Source organism: Cyprinus carpio, chromosome A6 (genome assembly GCF_018340385.1).
Source record: "Cyprinus carpio isolate SPL01 chromosome A6, ASM1834038v1, whole genome shotgun sequence".
Lineage (NCBI taxonomy): Eukaryota > Metazoa > Chordata > Actinopteri > Cypriniformes > Cyprinidae > Cyprinus > Cyprinus carpio.
Window position 1 is genome coordinate 17,811,632 of NC_056577.1, and position 23,685 is coordinate 17,835,316.

A 23,685-nucleotide genomic window follows, 5' to 3' on the forward strand; every position below is an offset into this window, starting at 1 on the left:
TGATTTTGCAGTCTTGACATTTCCAGTATAAACAGGCTCAGGACAGTCTCCCCATGAGTTTTTGTTCACTAGGCCAATAGGAAGTGATGAGGAGGGAGCAGCTACAACAGCCTAAACTTCCTGTCCCATCCACACTCATGGGACGACGCAGCCTCTTCCAAGTAATCACTCAAGCTGTCAGTCAAAGTCAGTGACAGGCCTGTTTCCTTAATTTACACGTGTGTGAGTTCATGTGCATGTTTTTCATTAGTGTACACTTTTTTGTTTTTGCCCCCATTTTTGAGCTGAACTCAAAGATCTAAGACTTTTTCTATGTACACAAAAGGCCTATTTCTCTGAAATATTGTTCACAAACTGTCTAAATCTTTGTTAGTGAGCACTTCTTTTTTGCCGAGATAATCCATCGACCTCACAGGTGTGGCATATCAAGATGCTGATTAGACAGCATGATTATTCCAAAGGTGTGCCTTAGGCTGGCCACAATAAAGGGACACTCTAAAATGTGCAGTTTTATCACACAGCACAATGCCACATATGTTTGCAAATTTTAAGGGAGCGTGCAATTGGCATTCTGACTGCAGGAATATCCACCAGAGCTGTTGCCCGTGAATTGAATGTTCATTTCTCTACCATAAGCCACCTCCAAAGGCGTTTCATAGATTTTGGCAGTACATCCAACCGGCCTCACAACCGCAGACCACGTGTAACCACACCAGCCCAGGATCTTCACATCCAGCATCTTCACCTCCAAGATCGTCTGAGACCAGCCACTCGGACAGCTGCTGAAACAATCAGTTTGCATAACCAAAGAATTTCTGCACAAACTGTCAGAAACCATCTCAGGGAAGCTCATCTGCATGGTTCGTCGTCCTCATCGGGGTCTCGACCTGACTGCAGTTCATTGTCTTAACTGACTAGAGTGGGCAAATGCTCACATTCGATGGTGTCTGGAACTTTGGAGAGGTGTCCTCTTCACGGATGAATCCCGGTTTTCACTGTACAGGGTAGATGGCAGACAGTGTGTATGGCGTCGTGTGGGTGAGCGGTTTGCTGATGTCAACATTCTGTATCGAGTGGCCCATGGTGGCGGTGGGGTTATGGTATGGGCAGGCGTATGTTATGGACAACGAACACAGGTGCATTTTATTGATAGCATTTTGAATGCACAGAGATACCATGATGAGATCCTGAGGCTCATTGTTGTGCCATTCATCCACGACCATCATCTCATGTTGCAGCATGATAATGCACTGCCCCATGTTGCAAGGATCTGTACACAATTCCTGGAAGCTGAAAACATCCCAGTTCTTGCATGACCAGCGTACTCACCGGACATGTCAGTTTGGGATGCTCTGGATCAGCGTATACAACAGCGTGTTCCAGTTACTGCCAATATTCAGCAACTTTGCGCAGCCATTGAAGAGGAGTGGACCAATATTCCATAGGCCACAATCAACAACCTGATCAACTCTATGCGAAGGAGATGTGGTTGTGCTGGTTGAGACAAATGGTGGTCACACCAGATACTGACTGTTTTTTGGACCTCCCCAATACAGTAAAACTGCACATTTTAGAGTGGCCTTTTATTGTGGCCAGCCTAAGGCACACCTGTGCAATAATCATGCTGTCTAATCAGCATCTTGATATGCCACACCTGTGAGGTGGATGGATTATCTCTACAAAGGAGAAGTGCTCACTAACACAGATTTAGACTGATTTGTGAACAATATTTGAGAGAAATAGGCCTTTTGTGTACATAGAAAAAGTCTTAGATCTTTAAGTTCATCTCATGAAAAATGGGGGCAAAAACAAGTGTTGCGTTTATAATTTTGTTCAGTGTATATTTCCTTTCTCTTTGGAGTGTTACAAGCTCTTGGTGCATGCAGAAGATCTGTAAAGTTGCAAAGACTAAAGTCTCAAATCCAAAGAGATATTCTTTATCAAAGTTAAGACTCTGCCACGCCCTCCACATCTCTACGTCACTATGTGGAAATATTTGCGCAATGCCACCTAAATGTTCACGCAAAGAATGAAGGCATGGTTTCAGTAACTGCAGTTAGTGTTGAAGCAGCTGTGTCAGGGAGATGCTGTGTGTATGTAGGCGAAAGCAAAAGCACTTTATTTGGCCTTCCGAAAGTAGACGCATTTAGGAATCTTTAAGATTACTTACAACAGAACAGCAACGCACCGTGGACGACCGTTTCGTGAACATAGGAGAGGAGGTAATTCTGACTTTGCTACGACAATCTGGCGCTTCTGAATCAGCTACTGTAAGTATGTTTTGTTATCAGTTTAAGTATTTTGCTGTAATGTGGGGTTTTGCGTGTTTGTGTGTGTGAGAGAGAGAGCGAGAGAGAGAGACAGGGTCACACAGTGGAGTCAGCTGTCTTAACCGTCCGTGGCTTGTGTAATGCAAATACATAGGAGCTCCATCACTGTGTCTGTCACACGACTCTGTTCCTCTTTCGGGCTTGAACTGATGGGTAAAACTAGGACATTATTCTGTTACATTTATTTTGAAAGATGAAGCTCGCGATTATGGAAAGGGTCATTACATTTTCTACGAGTGCTTGCGATGTTCGGCCACCAATTACAATGCACTGGGTCAGTTGGCCAATCAGAACAGACTGCGCTTGTCAGAAGGAGGGACTTGTTTGAGAGAGGCGGGGCATAGAGGACCTACAATATTGTACAGTATTTTGAAAAATTATGTGTTTTTTTGAACATTAAAGCATGTCAGCATATTCTGTTACACCAAGTACACAAAATGATGATCTTTAAAAAGCATCATATGACCCCTTTAATGTTTTTGTTTTTGTTTTAGTTAGCTATAATAACCCTGGATCTGCAAGAGTCAAATCCATTCAATACATTTCCATTGGAGTGCATGCAAAACTACAACACTGACCTAATTTTGTAGTCATAACAATAACTCTGGCAGCTGTGATGGAGTGGGCTCATCTTAGATCATTTTTTTTTATCACTTAATTTGCCATATGCTGTCTCAGCTCTTGAAACAAAGAGAGAACATGGGCACATGCACATTTGCATGGAATTTGACCAGAGCATGCTGCAGCCATTCAAGCCCTACTGTGACCTTCTGAGGAATCTACTGGAGTGTTGGGGCTCTGAGGGGAGAACAGCAGAAATAGACGCTATTAAACAGAGACTGCAGAGACCTATCGCACAACCCAGGGCCAGAGAGTGCTGTATTTTGCGAGAGCCCCTGCTTTCAGTCCTAAAGGGAAGCAGGATAGGTTGTGTGTGGTAGCATGTCACACTGGGTCTCTTACTGAGCTGAGTCTGTGCCAGGACCAGGACCCTTGCCAAATGCTCTCCAATGAGGGTCTGTTCACAGCTGCTTGTGGAGAGAGAGAGAGTAGAGAGTCGCCTTTATCTGCTCAGTGACACCATGCAACAGATATAAATACACCTCAGCCGAGTGATAATGTCCTCTTTGTCTGGACAAATACTTCTTATCCAAGACTACAGTTTTTATCGGCAGGCTGCGAGTTTTAGCAATGAAACATCAAAATGTTATACTTACAATTGCAACAGTGACTTCTGGGTCAATGACGTGGCTCTCTTTTTTAGTTTTTTAGTTTTTTTTTTTTTTTTTGGTCCAGACCTCTTGTAAGATGAACATGTTTTTAATTTTCTTCTTTAAGTATACTTTAATGAAACAGTGAAACTTTTTTTTTTTCTTAAATATTTTGAAATAAACAGAAAACAAGAACTGACATCATAGAGAGGACCCATGAAGATCCTTATGGTTTAATTTTTTATAAATTTGGACTTTTTATGATAGCAAGGTTAGTTCAGGTTGCAAAATGTGACTCCCCATTAATGTTTTTTTTTTTTTTTTTTTTTAACCATAAATTGTCCTATTTAAATTGTAAAAATTTCTACAGACATGTATTCAAGGTGTACAGAAAATATTTTTATAAATATTATGAAATTAATTTATTAATTAATTTTTATAGTTATTTTTTAACTTGACAGTTTAATCAGTATGATAATTGGTTTTAGAGTCATTAATTTGGTAGGTTTTTTTTTTTTTCCTTTTTAATTTCTTGAATTTTTTAAGAATGTGGGGCACCTTAACTAGTTTTAAACTATTATAATTTATTAAAATAATAAAATCCGTTACCGTACCCGCTTAATAGTAAACTCATTGACCCTTTTATCATTCATGTTGAATATTGCAAGAACTTTATTTCACGAAATATGATTTATGTGAATCATAAAACTGTTTTAGTGTTTTTGTCCTGACTTGACACACTTGTAATTCAATCTTGGGCTTATTCTCCATTGATGTGCAAGTAAGAATAGACAGTAATTGCTGCATTGGATGTTTTGAACTGGCTCAGGCCTTGAAAAAGTCTTTTCAGAGCTGAACCACTGAGAATGTCCAGTGACTAGAAACTATCTTTTGAACCTGCACAGACCTGGAAACAGTCACAATAAAAAGACATTTCCTGTACGTAAATGACATTAATGGCACAACAGAAAGTAAAACATGCCTTCCAAGAATGCTGGCTCCATGTGCCAACTTTAGTCTTTTACTGGCAATATTCCTCCCTTATAATGTGTGTTTTTTCTTCTTAATAAAACAATGTGTGTTGTGTAAGGCTGTGCAAAGACCCAAAGTAGACAGTCCCCCCCTTTTTGTTTATGTAGACATTGTACCAAGATTCTTTTCTTTGTTAATGTTGGAGCCATTTTTGAATGTGCTTTCAGAATCAAAACAACTGCAACTGACAGTGGGGGAGCCACAGTGACACCCCAGGTAAATGGGCAGCTCTGGAAAAAAAAAAAGAGTTTTGAATGGGATTGGTCAGCAGGGCTTGGGGCACCACCCACACCTCGCAGCACCAGGAAGCTCAGTAACACTGGGCCTTTTTATTCAGCTCATAACAACAGCGAGAAAAAAGCACTGGCGTTCACGGGGATCCCCTGCTTTGTGTTTAAGACAGACCTGCAGAGCGATGAAAGTGTGTGTGTTTTAAAGAATATATATGAATGTGTTTTGTTTGTGTGAGGCACAGATGAGTCTTTGTGGAGGGTTCAGTGCAGTGAGGGGGCTGCTTCGATCCCTGGGGAATGCGGAACACTGAGACAGGGGGGCTGGCTGATGGGATTTCGGAGGAGGGAGTGGAGCAGGACTTGTCCCATCATGAACAAACAAGCTTATAAATAGTTTGTTTGACAGGCTATAGAGGGGTGAGTGGGAGGAATGGGGTAGGTGGGAGTAGGCATTTGAGTATTGGGCAGATTGTGTTGCATGAGTAGTATTGTGGTAGATTAAGCAGTAGTACCTTAAAGTCCAGCCTTTGGACATGTTTTTAAAACTTTAAGGACCTATGACTTTGATTGTGAGTTTGTTTGTGTCAGGCAAATTTAAATGGAGAGTCCTCAATAATAATGGGAAACTTCATTATTGCGGTTGCTTGGAATGATTTGTGATTCCGCTTTGTTGTTGTAATGAGGAGCATTTAGAGTTTAAACAATTTCCTGTGCTAAAGCTGAGCATAACATACAATGACCTGTCTCTCTTTTTGTCTTGTTTTAGCTAGTTTTAGTATTGGTCAACTGGTATATTTATTTATTTATTTTTTTAAGTGTGCAACTCCAATAACTAGAGTGTAGAATGACTGATGGTTGATAATATGAGTAGGGCTCCAGACTCATTCTTTACACTGGTTGCTCTTTTTGTGATTAACTTTTTCAGTTGGTCGCATAAACACATGATTTGGTCGCAATATTTTTATTTTTTTTGCACTACAACATGGGATTAATCAATGCATGCGGATGAACTTTTATAGAAACGAAAGTAGTTAACATTCAACCCGTTATTTTTCATCTGTAGTTTATTTGATATTTTGATATTTTGATAAGCTGATATATTTTAATTATAAAGATTGAGATGTACACAAATATTCTTAAATATTTAGTTTTTACAATTAAAATGTGAAGCAAATCAACAGTGACAAAACCGCTTTCAAATAGCACGTCACAGGGCGAGCAGTCAGTCCTGTCAGTACAGTCAGTACTGGGAAGCCTTACACACCCTCTCATTTGGTCTGCTTAACGTCCACCATACGATGCAATTAGTGGAACAAATTAGTGACCGCTTTGAGAGAGCTGGCCATGAGGAAAATCCTAGAGGTCAGCGTCTCTTGATTGCTTCAAGCCCCCGTCGCCCCCAACTCAGATGACAACTTTTGCCATCTCTCACTCTGATATAATTCGAGGGTGTTGAAGCGTGACAGATTGGGCTTTTCATTAGTTTGGCCTTGTTGGCAGCCATCGCTGGCTTTGACCTTAAATCAGGGTATTTGCTATAGCACAGATCGAGTTCACTTCAGAGCCTTTCCAAAAGACTTCATGTGTAATGTTTCGCTCAAGAGCACTTCTTTCCAAAGAGACTTCATTTAATGTCTGCTCACAGTACAGTATTGTTGAAATTTTAAAATTTGACATTTTATCAACCATTGTTGAAATGGTTTTAAATTTGATTTTATGAAAATTATCCAAAAATTCAATAAACCGTTGTTGCCAGGTCACTTGTAATGTGACTAAAAGTGATGATACAAGCAAAATTGTTCTTTGAACTAAACTCTTTACCAAATAACCCTTTTTTTTTTTTTTAGAGCACTACTCTAAAAGCCGCCCTTATCACGCCTCACTGAAGGGGTAAAATGAATGAAATTTTTTTTTTTTTTAGAGCACTATTATGATATATCGTTCAGCCCTACTAACTAACTATAAAGACTTTTAACGATATATCGTTCATATTTCGGGATAAAAATAGTAATTTATTAATTCGTCAGCATGCTAAATCAGACTCGTATTTATCATTATTTCACATAAAAGAGAATGCACATAGGCCTGCTTGTTCAGTGGCAGCTGCTCTGTTTATTTGTGATGACAGGAATGCACAAAACAACCACATTAGGGCTTTTAAATTCAAATGCAGACACGCGTAACACAATATAGAAAATTAGCTGACACTCTAACAACGCCTTGTGATGTGTTACGCAGTCAGGAGAGGGGAAATCTAAATTCTTGATGTGAAAGTTCATATCCTAGATATGATTACGATAACGAATGATCCCACTAACACTATTATATCGAATTTTTCCACAGTGTATGTAAGGATGTATCGCTTGTTATCCTTGTTTTCAGCGCTTCTGTTGTCATTTGTGATGACCAAAGCACAGTGAGGGAGCTCACAGACAGAATTACTGAAACCTGTACGTCCAAAAGTGTTACCAGAGTTATATGAGTGTATGAAATTTATGACCTATGCAGACGCAGAAGTCCGGTATGGCCGTTGGCCCTGAGGAAGCCCTGACGAGGCCTGATGAAGCCCTGAAAGCTACAGTGGGAATGCAACTGGCCCAAGCATGCACTAGCACACCCACTTTTGGACTAACAGTGGAAATGCGGCTAATGTTTTCACTGAAAATCAGGGCAGGGCTTAGCAATGGGCCAATAGATTTGGCCTAGCAAAAAGATTGGGCAAAAAGAGAGTGAATAATAGCGTAACTCCTGGGAACTTATCTACACAAGATATTTGCTTAAATTTGACTAAATCACATTACATCTACAACTAGATAATGTGTTGTTCTGTGCTGTGCCTGTTGAATGAGACTGAGCACCAAACCCCATGTGTACTGATCATGTTAAAACTGCACTCTGGGAGTTTAGTTCATATGGCAAGCTTTAGCAAGGTGTTTACTGTGCACACTGGAGCAGTTGGTCAGTAATGTCAGGTACACATAAACCCTTCTTAGAACTCCCGTTTTAACTGCTGACAAACCTCTATTATGTATGTCCAGCTGTCTGCCGAGATGCTAGATACAGGTGATGCTCACACATTGCTTGCGGGAGTCCGTCAGATTGATGCATGCAACAAGAAATCAGATTTATAATGAAATGTTATGAAATGGGCCGGTTCTGTTTATTTTAAGAGTCAGATTTCCTGAAGCATTTAGTTGCCTGTAACAACTTGAGCACTGAGTCAGGGAGAGTGTTTATCTGTGCTCTTAAATGAGTAGGGTCAGCTACAATTACTTTTTTGTTTACTTTGCATGTACGTTCTTACCACAATTACAAGAAGTCGGGAAATTTAGCCGTCTGCAGCACATTTCCTGAGAGCTTTTCCTCTTCCTTTGAGCTAAATATTGAACTAAATGGTTAATCTAATATGTACAGTCATGTGTTGGCTGTTACATTCATAAAATCATTTGGCTGGGGCTGCCACATTTTCTGTGAGTTTTTGATTTGTGTCATTTGAGTTGATTTACATGAACAACATTCCACAAAATTTAAGTACACACAACTTGCTTAATTTTAAGTTGGGTGTCGGTGGAAGTAATGTTAACTTTTTTTAATAATTCAACCTATCGGTTTTGAAAATGCACATAATAGATCTTATTGTGAAAGATTCATCACTGTATATGTTTAATATTAGATTAGGTTTTCGAAAATGTAATTCCGGCCCTGAATAAATGTCTAAAAATCCCGATTGGAGTACCACTATAATAGTTATATGTGGTAAAAAGAAGGCTTTAAAAAGATCAGTATCGGTGATCGGTATCGGCAGATACTGCTTTCTGTGATCGGCCTCAAAAATCCTGATCAGAGCGCCCCTAATATATGTAGTCTTTTTATATCACATTCTGTTCATTCTGTATGATTTATTTTACTGAGGGCCTGTGGTGCTGAAGATTCAACAGCATGGCACAAGAAACACTGTAATCCATTCCTGTAACTGACATGTTAATGATTTGCAATGTTTTTTATCGCTTTGTGTCAAGGTGTGGCTGAAATCATTGCAACATAGCTGTGATGGCTAAGGCCACACTTAATAATTGGGCTAGTTTATTTCAATTGTTCTAGTTTCCTTTTTAATTTATTTAATTTCTTTGTAGAAGAAATTGATTTTGTTTAAGGGATTAATTGTTTGTTCGCTAGTTTATAAATTTCTATGTATTTATTTTGTCTTTTTAATATTATTTACCCAAAACATTTTGTTTAGTTGTGCATGTTGTCTCTTATGTGCACATTGAAGATCAAAGAGCGACATAATAATTCATTACTAGAGTGCACGCTAGTGATTGAATAAAACCACAACTAGACAAGATATGGGTTAATATTTTCTTTAATTGTTTGAATGATTGTGTATCTTACCCGTGGTTCTGCTGGGATCCATGACTGCACCATGGAACAAAGGTTTCTTATTAAAAGAGCACAGCATTTCCTGATGTCCTTTGTATCCTTTGCTAGGAATTATGGGAAATGTAGTTTTGGCTACCATAAGGGTTTGGATTGTTTGTTCATTTGAATGTGTTAATATAAAGGGCATTCTTCCCAGTTTATTTTATTATTGCTTTTATGGTGAATGGAATTCATGTTCATAGATTTTAATTGTATATATTATACATTTCATTCTGTACTGAATTGAGACCCCCTGTAATTATAAAATTGTTTGATCTGTTTTTTTTTTCTTTCATGGCTGATTCAGTTCTGGTGAGGGATCCCTGGAGAAACATCTGAGGCCCAGAACTCAGTAGTGTGCTGTTGTTATATAGCAGTTAGTTTTCTTTCTTTTCTTTTGGTTTTTCACATTTTTTTCTTGCACCGTTGTGATCAGTACATGAGTGTGGCAGTTTATAAAATGTAATTTGAAGATTCTATGTATGCCTTCTGAAAATTTTATGGAAGAACCCTGACAATAGCAAAAGCTGCTATCTACTAAGACTGTGAGGAAAAACATGCCCAAACACAGTCAGCGCTCAAACGCATGATCACATAGATTCTGTGCACAGACAGACTAAATGAAAAAGCTTACACACTAATGTTAGTTTGGATTAAGCAGTTGCCAATGTAGTCTGACAAGTTGGCTTGGTGAATGTGAGAAACATCTGCTGCTCAGTAATCCCAGCCACTGTTGACCCATAAACCTGCCCAGCTGACACTCCAACTGTAACAGGGAAACTCCTACACGCTGGATAGCGTCTGTGTGCTTCGAGGGTTCGGCGGGCTCTGTGACACATGGAAAATATGCTCCGGTTGTATTTCCTTGTTGCAGTCAACACCACCAAGTTGATCCTCAGCTTAGTTTTGTTATGCTGTACTTCTAATGGGCTTTTAGTTTAGGGTGCTTGAGAAAGCTGTAGAAAAGAGACTTAATCCAATTATTGCTGAAGTATGTGAACTGAAAGTCTGTAGAAAGTCACTCCCAAGCATAAAACACACCTGACACATGAGAACGTCGAGATGTATTCATACCAGCAGTGGGTTTTCATTGTTTTATTGTAGTGCCTAAATGAATGTACATCAAAATTCTTCAATTGGCAGCCATTTTTGCATATTTTCTTTATGAGTTATAGACATAGTAGTATAACTTACACTACTGTTCAAAAGTGTGAAATATTAGTACAAATTAAAATAACTTTTCTGTTTTAATATATTATAAAATGTTAATGTCAGAAATCAATCTAATGTGCTAATTTGGTGCTCAAGAAAAATTCCTTATTCCTGGCTTCTGACACTTCTGTATTTTCTTGTCCTTGTGTGATCGTGTGGTCTCGAGTATCCTCAAGCTATGAGCTCTCTTTTCTGCGTGCCCTGTTTCCTTGTTTCATGTTGGAGCGTAGCTCTCTTGTTTGCGTGACTCATGTCTTGTTCAGGTTCAGTTTTGTGTCGGGGTTCAGACACTCACGCTCCGTGTTCTGTCTTGTTGTGGGAGCTTGCGGTCTTGAGTACGCTCGGGCCGTGTGCTCTTCTGTCCGTGTGTGTCGTGTTTTGTTTAGCATGTGGTTCGTGTTCGGCTGAATGGTTTTTCGTTGTCTTGTGTTGTTGCACTCTTCTCATGTTTTTATCGGCTGTGTGCTTTCATGTTGTCATGTTTTGCGTGAAGACTCGGCTTGTGAGTGATCTCATTTGTCAAACTGTTTGTGGTTGTGTTTTTGTTTTGTGTGAGCACATGGCTTTTCTTGTTTGTTTCCGTGTGCCATGTGCTCTCATGTCTATTATTTAACCCCGCCCACCTTGTTACCTGATTATTGGTTTATTTTCCCAACTTGTCTTCCCTCTTTACCCTCCTTGTTTTTCTCCCTATTTATTCTCCTTGTGTCTGTACTAGTTCGCATTGAATTTCTGCGTATCTTTCCTGATTGTGTCCCGCTCTGTCCTGTCCTGTCCAGCCTTGCAACGCCTTGCTGCCAGCCTGTTTTTCCCCCACGGGGTAGTTTTTGGTTTTGTTTTATTTTTATTATTAATAAGGAGCCCATTCTCTGCACCATGGAGTCCTCGCCTCCCTCATCCCCAACCCTGACAATAGGGCCCTATGAATCCATTTATTATTTTTTCCCAAATTCTTTTCATTTTTTTCGAAATTTTTTTTTTTTTTTTTTTCATTTTAATTTTTCTGGATTGTTTTTTTTTCTAGACTGTTTTGTAAAAAACATCATGAAACTTGCACAATTTAATGGCAATTTATTGAACATTTAACAAGCCCTATGAAATATATATTTTTTATATTTTTTTCTCAAATTCTGTTTTCCATTAATTTTCTGGATTCCATTTTAATGGTTTCATTAAATTCTAATATTTAAAAGCATCTCTAATTAATCGATTTAAAAAAATCTATGTATTTACATTCTTCTGCTAAATAATTCTGGTAAAATTCCTTAAATAATGTTTTAATATTTTAATTAGTAGTAGTAGTACTATCATTACAGTAAGTCATTTCTGTTACAAATTCTGGTTAAACCAAACTTTTATTTTGACGGGTTACTGTGAAGACCTTTCGGGGGAGGACCTATGGAGATGTGGTATTGGGTCAGTGCTATCCTTTCTCCAAGAGGGCCTGGACAGGCACCTATCCCTACTTGTCAGTATCTGTGCCATCGTGAACTTGTAGCTTGTTGAAATTGCCACTTTAAGGGTATGAGCCAAAACGCACTTTTGGCAAAACGTTTTTTTGTGTTGTGACGTCATAGTAGTGAGAAATCTGGAAATGCTAGTGTGGAGAGACTGATTATGATTTATTAGGATTATAAAACAATGAGTGGGTGATAATTTTTACCATTATAGGCTGGTTGTTTTCAAACACTGCGGCCACACTACTGTGTTCAAACACCTTATGAAAATTATTTTTGCATTCTATGGTACTTTTAAGTTTTTATTTGTATATGATCTAGTTTTTCCCAAAAGAAACTGTAAAATGCTCATGAAGTGACTCTCAGGACAGTTACAGAGATTGTTTATGTACTCGTATATTGAGGCTATGGATTTTTAGATTGACACAACAGTCATTTATTATATTCAAAAACAACAACATTGGCTCTACATCATTAGACATCCACAAAAAATTTTTTTTTTTTTTTTTTTTTTTCCGTTGTTTATGAATCAAGTGTTTACATGTCCTGTTGAAACGGATTACAAAAGGTTTATTCCACCCCTCTCACCCCCTGTTGAAATTTCGATCGGATTTGGACATTTTTATTCAGATTGAGGTGTTTTACATGGCACATTTTCATTCAGATTAGACTTTCAAACCGTTTTTTTTTTTTTGTTTTTGTAATGGGAAATACTGTATAGTGCTCTGTAAACACACCTATAGTAAATTAATTTACTTTTTCTCTAAATAAAAGTAATAATTTCTTTCCTTCACAAAAAGTCTTACCCCAAATTTTTGAATGGTAGTGTATCTACTTCAGTGGTAAAAAAAGACAGAAAAAACCCCAAACTTTTTGTCCAGATTACATTTCAATAATATATTTTAGGGCTGGGTGAATGTTTTTTTTTTTTTTTTTTTTTTTCCCCTCCCCAATTAATTATGATATTGAGCGATCCAATAATAATAATTCAGTGCCAAGGTAGAAGAACTCATACTTTGCCAGAGATGTTCTTATGGAAACAAGTATATAAAGCACAACCAGTGTAGCCTGATTCCCATGAATGAAATGAATGAACGACCTTTATGTCCAGTTTTCTTTTACAGAATATTTAAAAAGGTGAATTACTGGTTTTTGAATTATGAAACACTGCCCTGTATAATTTACAGCATTAGAACACATTAAAAAGTGGCAGAATTATAAATGACATTGTACTGAAATATCCCCAAATTAAATTAAGAATGGTTTCAAAATCTGAATCAAGTCAAGGGTTTTATGAATCAGAATCAAATCTGGACATCGTGTATTGATACCCAGCTGTAATGTATTTCATATCAGCATTCAATTCTAACAACAATGGTATCATAAATTTTGCTTATTCAGATCAAATTAACAATTAACAAATATAAAAAGTAGTATTTGGCAGAGCCTAGAGGAGGCCAGTTGGAAGGTGCTTACCCTGCTTGGCACGGAGAGTACATTCTTACTTAAGAGTCTGTATTAAAGGCTAGAAAGTATCAGTCAAGTTTAGAACGTACCAAAGAACTGGAGGGTAACAATCTGACCGGCCCAATTCAAGTCAGGCTGTTTTTATGGTCTTTAAAATAAACATTTCCACATTACAAAAAGCTGTCCTGCTGTATAATTTTCCCAGAAAGTCACAGGCTCGAATGGCAAAACCTAAGCACAGTTGTTCTGGGTACATATTAATTAGTCCGTCATTTTGTACTGACAAGCCCACCGAGTCCAGTATAGGGAAAACCCTTTTTTCCTTAAGGCAGATTTAAACCCGCCTGTGTGCCTGACAATGTCCGCAGATGTTCTCCTCGCCTTTACACAGTTATATGTTTACAACAGACAGTCCAGCTGATCGCAGAAGATTGGACTTGTGGCCTTTGTGTCTGGGTTGGCGCCTGGGGCTGCACGCTTTAGAGAATTACTCCAAATCAGCGCACAGATATTTCCCCTGACGCCCCTTAGCGCTCAAAAATCCAGCGAATTTAATACATACGCAGAGCTGCTTTTCCGCAGAAATATTTTACCCCTCACATCCCCATAATCTTAAAAAAAGGGGAAAAAAAGAACAGAAAAAAATACGAAGAAATGTAGACCATGTTTTATAAAATGAATTCCAACTTTGAACTTAGAATTAGTTAGACTTTGAATCAATTTAACTGAATTTCAGTTGTAATTAATAACTGCAATTTTCCTTAATTTTAGCCTTATGTATTAAGAACGTTTTGAAATGTATTAGCAAATTCATATTATTCCTGATATTTGTAACATATATAATAACCAACTATTATATAACCATAATATTATAATCTGTGTTGAATGGAAGTGAGAGAATATTTCAATTATTAATTTCATTTATTTAATTAAAAGCTTTTTATCAATAATTTAATATTTACAATATAGTTGTTCATGTCTTTACCTCCTGATCAGTATTTTAAATATAGCCTTAAAGGAATCAACTTTTTATTGTTGCATAATTCTAGTGTATAAATAAAGGACAATGACCACCTTTTCAGGTGGATGTTGTCTTATTTTTACCCTGTAAAGAATCAAATGGACAATTAAATATTAATTGTATTATTTGTTAATCCCAGAATAATTTGTAATCATCCAAATTGTCATGATTGTTGAAAAAAAAAAAAAAAAAATATATATATATATATATATATATAGATTTATATATATTATATTTCATTTATATTTTATAATATATAATAGATTTTTGTGTGTGTGTGGTATCTATAATCTATATATATATATATATATATATAATATATTATATATATATATATAGTATATATGAATTAATTTTTTTTTTTTTTTTTTTTAATTATTTATTCACTATTATTATTAACTGTATTAATTGACTGTCCTTGTTTTTCTTCTCTCTGTAATGGGTCAAAGCGGATGGCAGGTGACTCTTTTCCTCTGAAGTGTTCAGAACGATCAATCTCATTGATAGCGATATTTTTGGTACATGGGCGGTAAAATTGTGGGGGGCAGAACGCGCAGATGAAGCGGTGGGAGGGACTAGCCAAACTATGGCACACGGTTGACATTAAACAGGGGTGCGCCACTGTTCAATACAACCAAATAATTTAATATTTACAATATATTATTGTTCATGGCTTAATCCTGTCATTATTTTTAATATAGCCTTAAAGGGAATCATACTTTTTATTGTTGAATATTCTAGTGTAAATAACGGACAATGACAACCTTTTCAAGGTGTATGTTTGTCTTATGTTTACCCTGTAAAGAACAAATGGACAATTAAACATTAATTGTTAATTATTTGTTAATCCGCAATATTGATAATAAGCCAAACATTGTCCATGATTGTTGAAAAAAAAAAAAAAAAAAAGTATTATATAGGTAGTTTATTTATAGTATTATATCTATTATATTTATATATATATTAAGTATATATATTAATATATTTTTGTGTTTGTGTGTATATATATAGGTATATATATATATATATATATATATATATATATATATATATATATATATATATATATAATTTTTTTTAATTATTGATAAAATATTAATATTAGCGCATTAATTGACTGTCTTGTTTTTCTCTCTCTGTATTGTAGTCAAAAGCGGATGGGCAGACTCTTTCCTCTGAAGTGTTCAGACGGATCAATCTCATTGAGAGCGATTATTTTGGTCTGGAGTTTCAGAACCTGCAGATGAACTGGGTAAGTGGCCACTTGACAAACAGTCCCCGTGCTCACACAAAGACGGGATTGTGAACGGCCCGCTCCTCTGAAAACCCGGCTAAGCTCTTAAAAGACGAGGAGGTGTATTATGTTGTTTGTGTTGCCTCTCTCTGGGCCCCAGAGGTTTGCTGTTCCCTTTAAACCTGCCTGACTGAAGGCGCACAAACTTAAAGAACACATCTTGATATTTTATAACATACCTGCAAATGGACAATGTCATTCAGAAGACATGTACAGAATTATTACACACAAATGTGAAAGATTTTACATTTGATTTAAACAGTTCTGTGTATTGTGCCAGAGGAGATTTTATGTATTTAAAGGATTATATGATCCAGGCTAAAGAGTAGCAAAACGTCAAGTTGAAGTATGTTATTTTTTTCAATCTTAAAATACTTACCCTTGCTTAATAGGCAGAGAAAACAAGTAAATTGATCACAACACTGCCAGTAGTGTGAGTTAGGAACTCTTCCTTTTGTTTGACCAATGAAAGGAATATTCAGAAAATCTTTGGGCAAACAGTCATTATTTTTTCTCATTTATATTTGGTGTCACAGGTGCAGAAATTACACACTTCACTTTTAAGTCAGTTACATATTCAATGAAATCTTAATTTGCTGGTAGATTTTTTTTCATTGTTATATGCTTCTACAAGGCAACCATGAGCTATTTTAATAGCTAGGTCTTTTTATAATAGGCTTAAAGGGGTTATCGACCTAAAATGAAAGTCTATCATCATTTATGTTGTTCCAAACATGTATTTTGATGAATGTTGGTAATAATCATTTTTGGTTCCCATTGACTTCTATTAGCATGGACAAAGGCCACGGTGGAAATCAAAGGAAATTGAAACCACTTTTTGGTTGCCAACATTCTTCAAAATATCTTCGTTTGTGTCAATGAAGAAAAGAAATACAGATTACGGAGATGACATGAAGGTGAGAGTAGATTATAACATAAAATAATAGAACATTTTTCATTTTTGGATGGATTATTCAGCCGGAGAGTGTTTTTAACGTTTTTGCCACAGCCTTGTTGTTTTGCTTGTGCTATTAATAAGCAGCCTTGCATAACTTGGTTTAATTATTGCCATTATGCATCTTTTTCATCTTGGTTTTCTTTATTATTGGTGAAAAAAAAGAGTAATTATGAGATGAAATAATGGAGACAGTCTGTGGCCATTTGTTTTTTTGCGTGTGGCCAAGCCAGTTTTCTTTGAAGAGAGTTGAGTCAGTGTGGAATTGTGTGTACGGGTGTTGATTATTTACTTATTCTGGAAAGATGAGAGGTCATTGGAGTTGGAAGGAGCTGGAGTGGAGTGAGAAGGTACATTCATAGCCACAATCAGCTCCAGATGTGCTTGGAGTCCTACAACTCTGCAGACACACAATTAAAACACATCCTTCACATCTAGCAAGACCCAAACAGGCAAGCACATAGGTTTGATTTAAAAATGTTGCATTAAACCTGATAATAGCTTTCCAAAAAATTCGTTGAAATATGTTTTTTGGTGTGGTTCAGCACTCTCAGTATCTCATCTGTGGTCCTGCTGTGGACGCGAGGATGTTCTTCTAGATTATTAATGCTTTCTAAACGGACAAGAAACAGATGTATTTTGATAAGAGTTAGGGATTTATTTTGTATTTATTATTGGGCTGCAATTTATATTAATTTTTTTAAATTCTGAAAATGCCAATGTTTTGTTTCTACAGGTTTGGATGGAGCCCCCAAGCACTCATAGCTCTGAAATAAGAGTGATACGTAAGTTCTCTTTCTGTTTTGTGTTGTGTTTAGACATCAGAGGATCTTGGGGGTCTTTGAAACCTGTGTGTTTATACTTCTTATCCTTAGGGCCAATGAACACAACTCTTGCGCCTGTCGAGTGAAGTTCTTTCCTCCAGATCCTGGTCAGCTTCGGAGGGTAGTTTACTAGGTGTGAAGATGTCTTCAGAAATCATCATTCATCCTTTATATACTTATAGTCAAGGTGAAACCGTGCTTGGATGTGTGTTTTTCTCCGCAGGTACTTGTTTTCTCTGCAAATCAAGAGGGATCTAATGGAGGGCCGGCTGAACTGTACAAGAAAACACTGCTGACCCCTGCTGGCTTCTTCTCTCTGGTGCAATGTATGTATAATTTTGATCAGTCAGTGTATCTGAAGTCCTGAGTCCGCATCCTCCATATTGTTTTAAATGTAATGATGTTACCACTGATTTCTGTTGTTTCTTGCTTGGTAATGCCGTTGGTCATTAACATTAGTTTTTCTGTCTTTATTAATCAATCATCAATGATGAATTAAAAAATGGAATTCCTTACATTCAGTTGCTTGAATATAGTGTGTATGAATGGGGGCAGTAAAGTAAAAACAGACAAAAAAAAAAAAACGTGGAGCAGTTGATATCACTGAGACTCTTGCATTCTTTCTCACTGTCTTATCACAGGTCAGAAAGTATTTTGAAATAACAGATAATTTTTTGACATTTTTGTATTTATTTAAGGTATTTCAGGTAGTGAAATGTTACTGTGGTGACAAATCCCCCCAAAATAACAATGGTCAAGAATCTTTTTTAAATGTTTTTTGGAAAGAAGTCTCTTGTTTCTTATGATCACTGAGGCTGGTTTGATTTTGATCAATAAAAACAGTAAGTCTTGTGGAATATTTTTTACAATTTAAAAGATAAAACCATTTTCTATGTTTAATAGAAGTTACAATTCTATCTTTTTTTCCTGTATTAGTACGAATGGTTGGACTTGTTTCTCTTCTTCAGCCCTTACTCCAGTTCTTCAGTGTCCACATCATCCGTCGGAAGTCATTCTAATCATGGCTATTATGTGGTGCGTAAAGAGAGAGTTCACCCAAAATGAAAATCCAGTCTTTATTTGTACTCACCCTGTGTGGTTTTCCAATGTCATTAATGTGCTCCTTTTTGTGTTTAGACCACAAAATTATATATTGTATTACATATCTTGCGTCGTCGGTTATAATGGGCATTGAAATAGAGACCAGCAATCACTTGGTCCTCCCACCCACTCTAGAAGCGATACTAAGACTTCAGTGGAAACGCAAACCGTTCGCCGAGTCGCCTGCCGGGACGAGCTGATTATAAACACGCGTGGAACACTGCCAATTATTGTCTTTGACCATTTACAGTCTCTCTTTTTCCCCCTATACAGCTGGCAGATGGTCGGTGACTACTATGACATAGCATACCGGGAATTTCTGAAGATTAATAAAATTGCTGCCATTATCCAGACGAAAAGTGGGCAAGAAAAAGATCCTGGGAGCTCCACCGACAGGGACACAAGGTAAGACATTTAGTGTTTTGGCCTGATGGTCTAGGCTTGTGCATTGTTCTCTCTTTAATTTATCTCAGCCTGTCGGCTTTTGCATTTGTAAGTTTCACTGAGCTCTTTATCTTGTCAAGTTTAGTTGGAAGCGTTGGTATGAGTGGCGCTTTTTTTCCCCAAACGGGACATCTTAAATGAACTTTACATACAGCCTCCCCCCGGTAATCTTGAATGCCAGTCTGTTTTACATTTGGTGCCTGAGTTTATTTGGCGAGAAGAGATCTGATAGTGTGTAAGTGATTGTTGTGTGTGGCAGTTTTAGTGGATTTAGGTGCAGTTAAGGTGGACTGCAGTTTCTCTCTCTCTGCTTGAACTTTGGAAAGATGTTTTTTTAAAGAACTTGCAGACACTATATCGATAACATAATATGATATATATGGGACAGATGATCCTCCTTTTTTATGCTCTGAATGGATAGAAATCCTTCCAGATAAAAATAAATATGATGCTAAAATTAAATGTTTAGCAGCATTTTTCATTATTAGGTTATCAAATTTGTTGCTATCATTCGTTAGGACTTATGTTTTTCCACCCCATTTGCTGGTACAGACATGAAACGATAATTAAAACGTGTCCTCTGCCTATGACATTTGTAAGCAGTGAGCCTTATAATTGCTTTTTTTTTTTTTTTTTTTTTGCCTGCAGAAGATAAAATGGGCAAAAAAAAAAATAATAATATAATTTAAAGCTACTATCTGTCCCATATTCTAGGAGTAAGTATATCTTGGAAGTACATTTGTTGTTTTTTGTTTTTAGAAATAATGTCTTGAGATATCATCCGTTGTCAGTTTTTTGTAAAATCTCCAGCATGTCAGCCCTGTGTTTTGGGCTCTTTGTAACAGTGCATTTAATCCTGAGGGCTTTGGCTGTGAGAGAAGTATGGCAGGTGGGCCGTGTCAGGAAACTATGTGAGGAGTGTGATCGTAATTTCAGGGTGGCTCAAGACTCTTTATTAGCCATACAGGCCAAAAGGGAAGGGGAGGGGGGCTTAAGCAGATTGAACAGCTTAAAGGATGAGCAAAATTAGAGTGCACTGATGATCTGGCACTGCTCTAACATTGTGCCCACGATTAGCCAGAATGCTACTCAACATTACTGGAATATGTTTTACCCATCCCCCACACTTTGCGTAGAAATGGTAGGATATAGTTTTTTGCGAAAAGTATCTTGTTTTCCACAAAATATTAAGCAAATCCTTGTTTTTTAAGCAAACAGCGTTTCATTCATTGATTGATAAGAAGAAAGTCTTCTTGAGAAGCAAATCAGCATATGTAGAATGAGCCTTTTCTGAAGGATGTAAATAATATATTATAATATAATACAATAATATATTCTAGTATAGTGTTTTGGAGAATGGATGGTAAATGTATGTTTAAATGAAGTTATTGTAAAGTGAGTACAGAAGATGTGTTTGTCTTTTTAAATTGTGGGGTAATGTAAGGTTGAAAACCTCTGCTATAAAAAAGGCTACAAAACATATGCTTTACCACTCCGCATTTTCCTTTGAATTCTTTTTGCTGTGGTACGAGGTGTTTTATTTTGTTAAATATTTTCTCTAATTTTTGTCTTTGTCTTCCTCGACTGTAGTGGGCAGACCCCAGCAGAATCGGATTTCCAGGGTTCTGGAGATTGCTCGTAAATTGGAGATGTATGGGGTTCGCTTTCATCCCGCCGCTGACCGAGAGGGCACCAAGATCAACCTGGCAGTCGCACACATGGGCCTGCAGGTCTTTCAGGTACATAAACAGCTTTACTGTCTTTCAGAATATAATTGATATTCATAGTGTTCTAAAAAAGGTGCCGTTTATGCTCTATTTTAGTTGAATGATTAGTGCATCTTCAATGCCTTTATTGTTGTAGTACATTAATATAAATTAGCTGAAAAGTGATATTCATTTTTTATTTATCTACCTTTCTTTTTCTTTTTTTTCAGGGCCACACCAAAATCAACAACCTTCAACTGGTCTAAGATTCGGAAGCTGAGCTTTCAAGAGGAAACTATTTTTAATTAAACTGCACCCAGAAGTTCATGTGTGTATCAAAAATTTATATTATATATTGTTGAATAATGATATTATATGTCCATTTGCAAACATGTAGACACACTGCCTCAATTTAAAAGGGACAGAAATAATTAGTCTTAATATGAGAACAAGGACTCAATTTCATATGAGAGTAAGACTCAGTCAGAATGTCAATACATACGTCCACCAAAATACACAATTTTGGAGAAATACAATGCCTGTGAAATCAGTCTGTGGACTCCCGGGACATATAGGTTCAAGTGTAGAAGTAATGTGTTCAAGCTCAGGAGCTTGGTTGGATAAGGCCATCTCTTCCCCCATGTAAGACATTTAAATATATTCAGAGTGACTTTGTTATTCTGTCGGTATCTATTACTTGGGGTGCAAAGAATCTGAACCATATGTTTTTGTTGCCTTTCATCTGAGATGGAAGTTCTCAAGTTCAGTCTTTTCTCAGTGACCGATCAACCTTTCGTTTCACAGGGTCCTCATCAGGATACGCTGGAATTTCTAATGGGTAGTCGAGATCAGTGTAAGATCTTCTGGACCGAACTGTGTGGAACATCACTCATTTTTCCGTCTGTTTGAATCAGCCTCAGACCCAAATCCAAAGCCATCTTCTTCAGCAGAGGATCCTCCTTCAGATACAGGTGCCACAGCTGTAATTATATCGACGTGGGTTGGTAATATCTTATTTAACATTGGTGTTCCAGAAGAAATGTTTTCAAATATTGTTTCTTTCTGTTGTGGTTATGCTAGTGTTTTCCTGCACTGCTGCTTTAAAACTGGTTCATGTCTTTCTATTCACTTGTTCTTATGAGTTCCAAACAAAACACACAGCTCAACCAGTGTAGCAGAGTTACTAGTTAATCAGCCGGACGAAACCTTCTAAATGAACCTGACCTACTAAATCTATTTTACTTAAAAGCTACTGTGGGTTCTCATAACTTTTAGGGGATGTTTGTCACAAAATGAGTTTTTCGGTACCAGTGGTTCACAGTTACTATCAGTGCAATTACAGTAATATACAACTGAGTAATATCTGGAACTCTGTACTTAACATTAGGTAATAAGTAAGTAAAAAGTTTTTCAGTATTCCATAAACGCTATCCAAAATGTGACCTTTTTTGTATTTAGAATTTCTTTTTTTCAATTATTTATTTATAAATTTGTTGCATTGCACTGTACATTACTGTATAAGTATGACATTTGTAATTGTGTTTGGAAGTTTTTTTTAGGTGGTTTTAGTATTTAGTATATATTTAGAGTTTCTTGTAATACTTTTTCCTTGTATTGTGGAGGCTACCAATCAAAATTATTAAGTAATTTTTTATCGTAAGTGACAGTAAAAAAATGTTACTAAAGAGTTTCTATTTCAAATAAATGCTTTTCTTTTGAACTTTCTATTAATCAAAGAACCCCTGGGGAAAAAAATGTATCAATGTTTCCACAAATATACTGTATTAGCGGCATAACTGTTTTCCAACATTGATTATAAGAAGAAATGTTCTTGAAAAAAATTCAGCTTTTTCACAGGACTAAATAACATTTTAAATAAATATTATATATAAATAGAAAAGTTATTTTAAATTTTAATAATGTTTCACAAACATTACAGCTTTTACTGTATTTTTGGTCAAATAAAATGCGGCCTTGGTGAGCATAAGAGGCTTCTTTCAAAACATTTAAACATCTTACCAACCCCCTGCTTTTGAACAGTAGTGTATATCACAGTTTTGTTTTGTTTTTTAAGAATAATGTGATTACAAATTGTTGCTTTTACCACCCATCTGTACTTTTTTTAGGTTAAAAAAATGTGTCTGACTTGGTTTGTAACGCATTGTGTATATGTGACAGTGGGCGGACACAGAAGCAGCTTGTTGAGTATGTGAGGGACATCGGGTTGAAAAAGAAACTCCTTACCAGAGGTAAAAATAAATTCTTTTTTTCATAGTTTCACCTGAAAGCAGTTTTATCTTATACTGTATTTCTGGACCATCCTTCATAAGCGGCCCCTTTGTTGTGGTGCTTCGTTTTCTGCTGAGTGTTTTTGTTAGTTTTTTCCATTGATATGCTGTTTTTACAGGAGGAACAGTAAGGTTTGCATGTCGACACGTTCCTTGGCTTCTGATGTGCCAAAACAGGTAAGTAGAGTCGTTCGATCGGAGCGGGACACAGCCAATATCTCGACAGCCCAATGCCAATACCCAACATGAAGAACCATAACAACTGCAAGAACTGACTTTACTGTTTTCATCCACTCTCTCTTTACCTTCCCATCCATTTCAGAATCTGTCTTTTAATGACAGTCTAAGGTCTCCAGTACCTCCTTCCTCTGTTCACGCCTCCCTTCCACTCCCTGCATGCCCCCAGTTCACCCATGCGGATGGAGACCCCGAAACCAGCCCGCTGCATCTCAAGCCCAGCAGACACAGCAGCCCGCCCCAGAGCCCCCAGCCCAGTGCAGCAGGACTCCATCGAGACCAACTTCCATCCACCTATACGCCTTCCCAGGTTTGCCACTACATATCCAGGCAGCAGGAGACGCAGCCCCTCGTTTGTGTGTGTAGAGAGTAGTTCCTTTAGTGCACGGCCCTCCCAAAATGGCAATGAGGATCGCGAGCAAGTAGGGGTTGGTGGCCGTAAGCAGTGGGGCAC

General features: G+C 37.1%; 1 pseudogene; it reads left to right on the plus strand.

The window, feature by feature from the left end:
* Positions 1-23,685, plus strand: part of LOC122145416 — a 49,267-nt pseudogene that overhangs the window by 7,229 nt on the left and 18,353 nt on the right.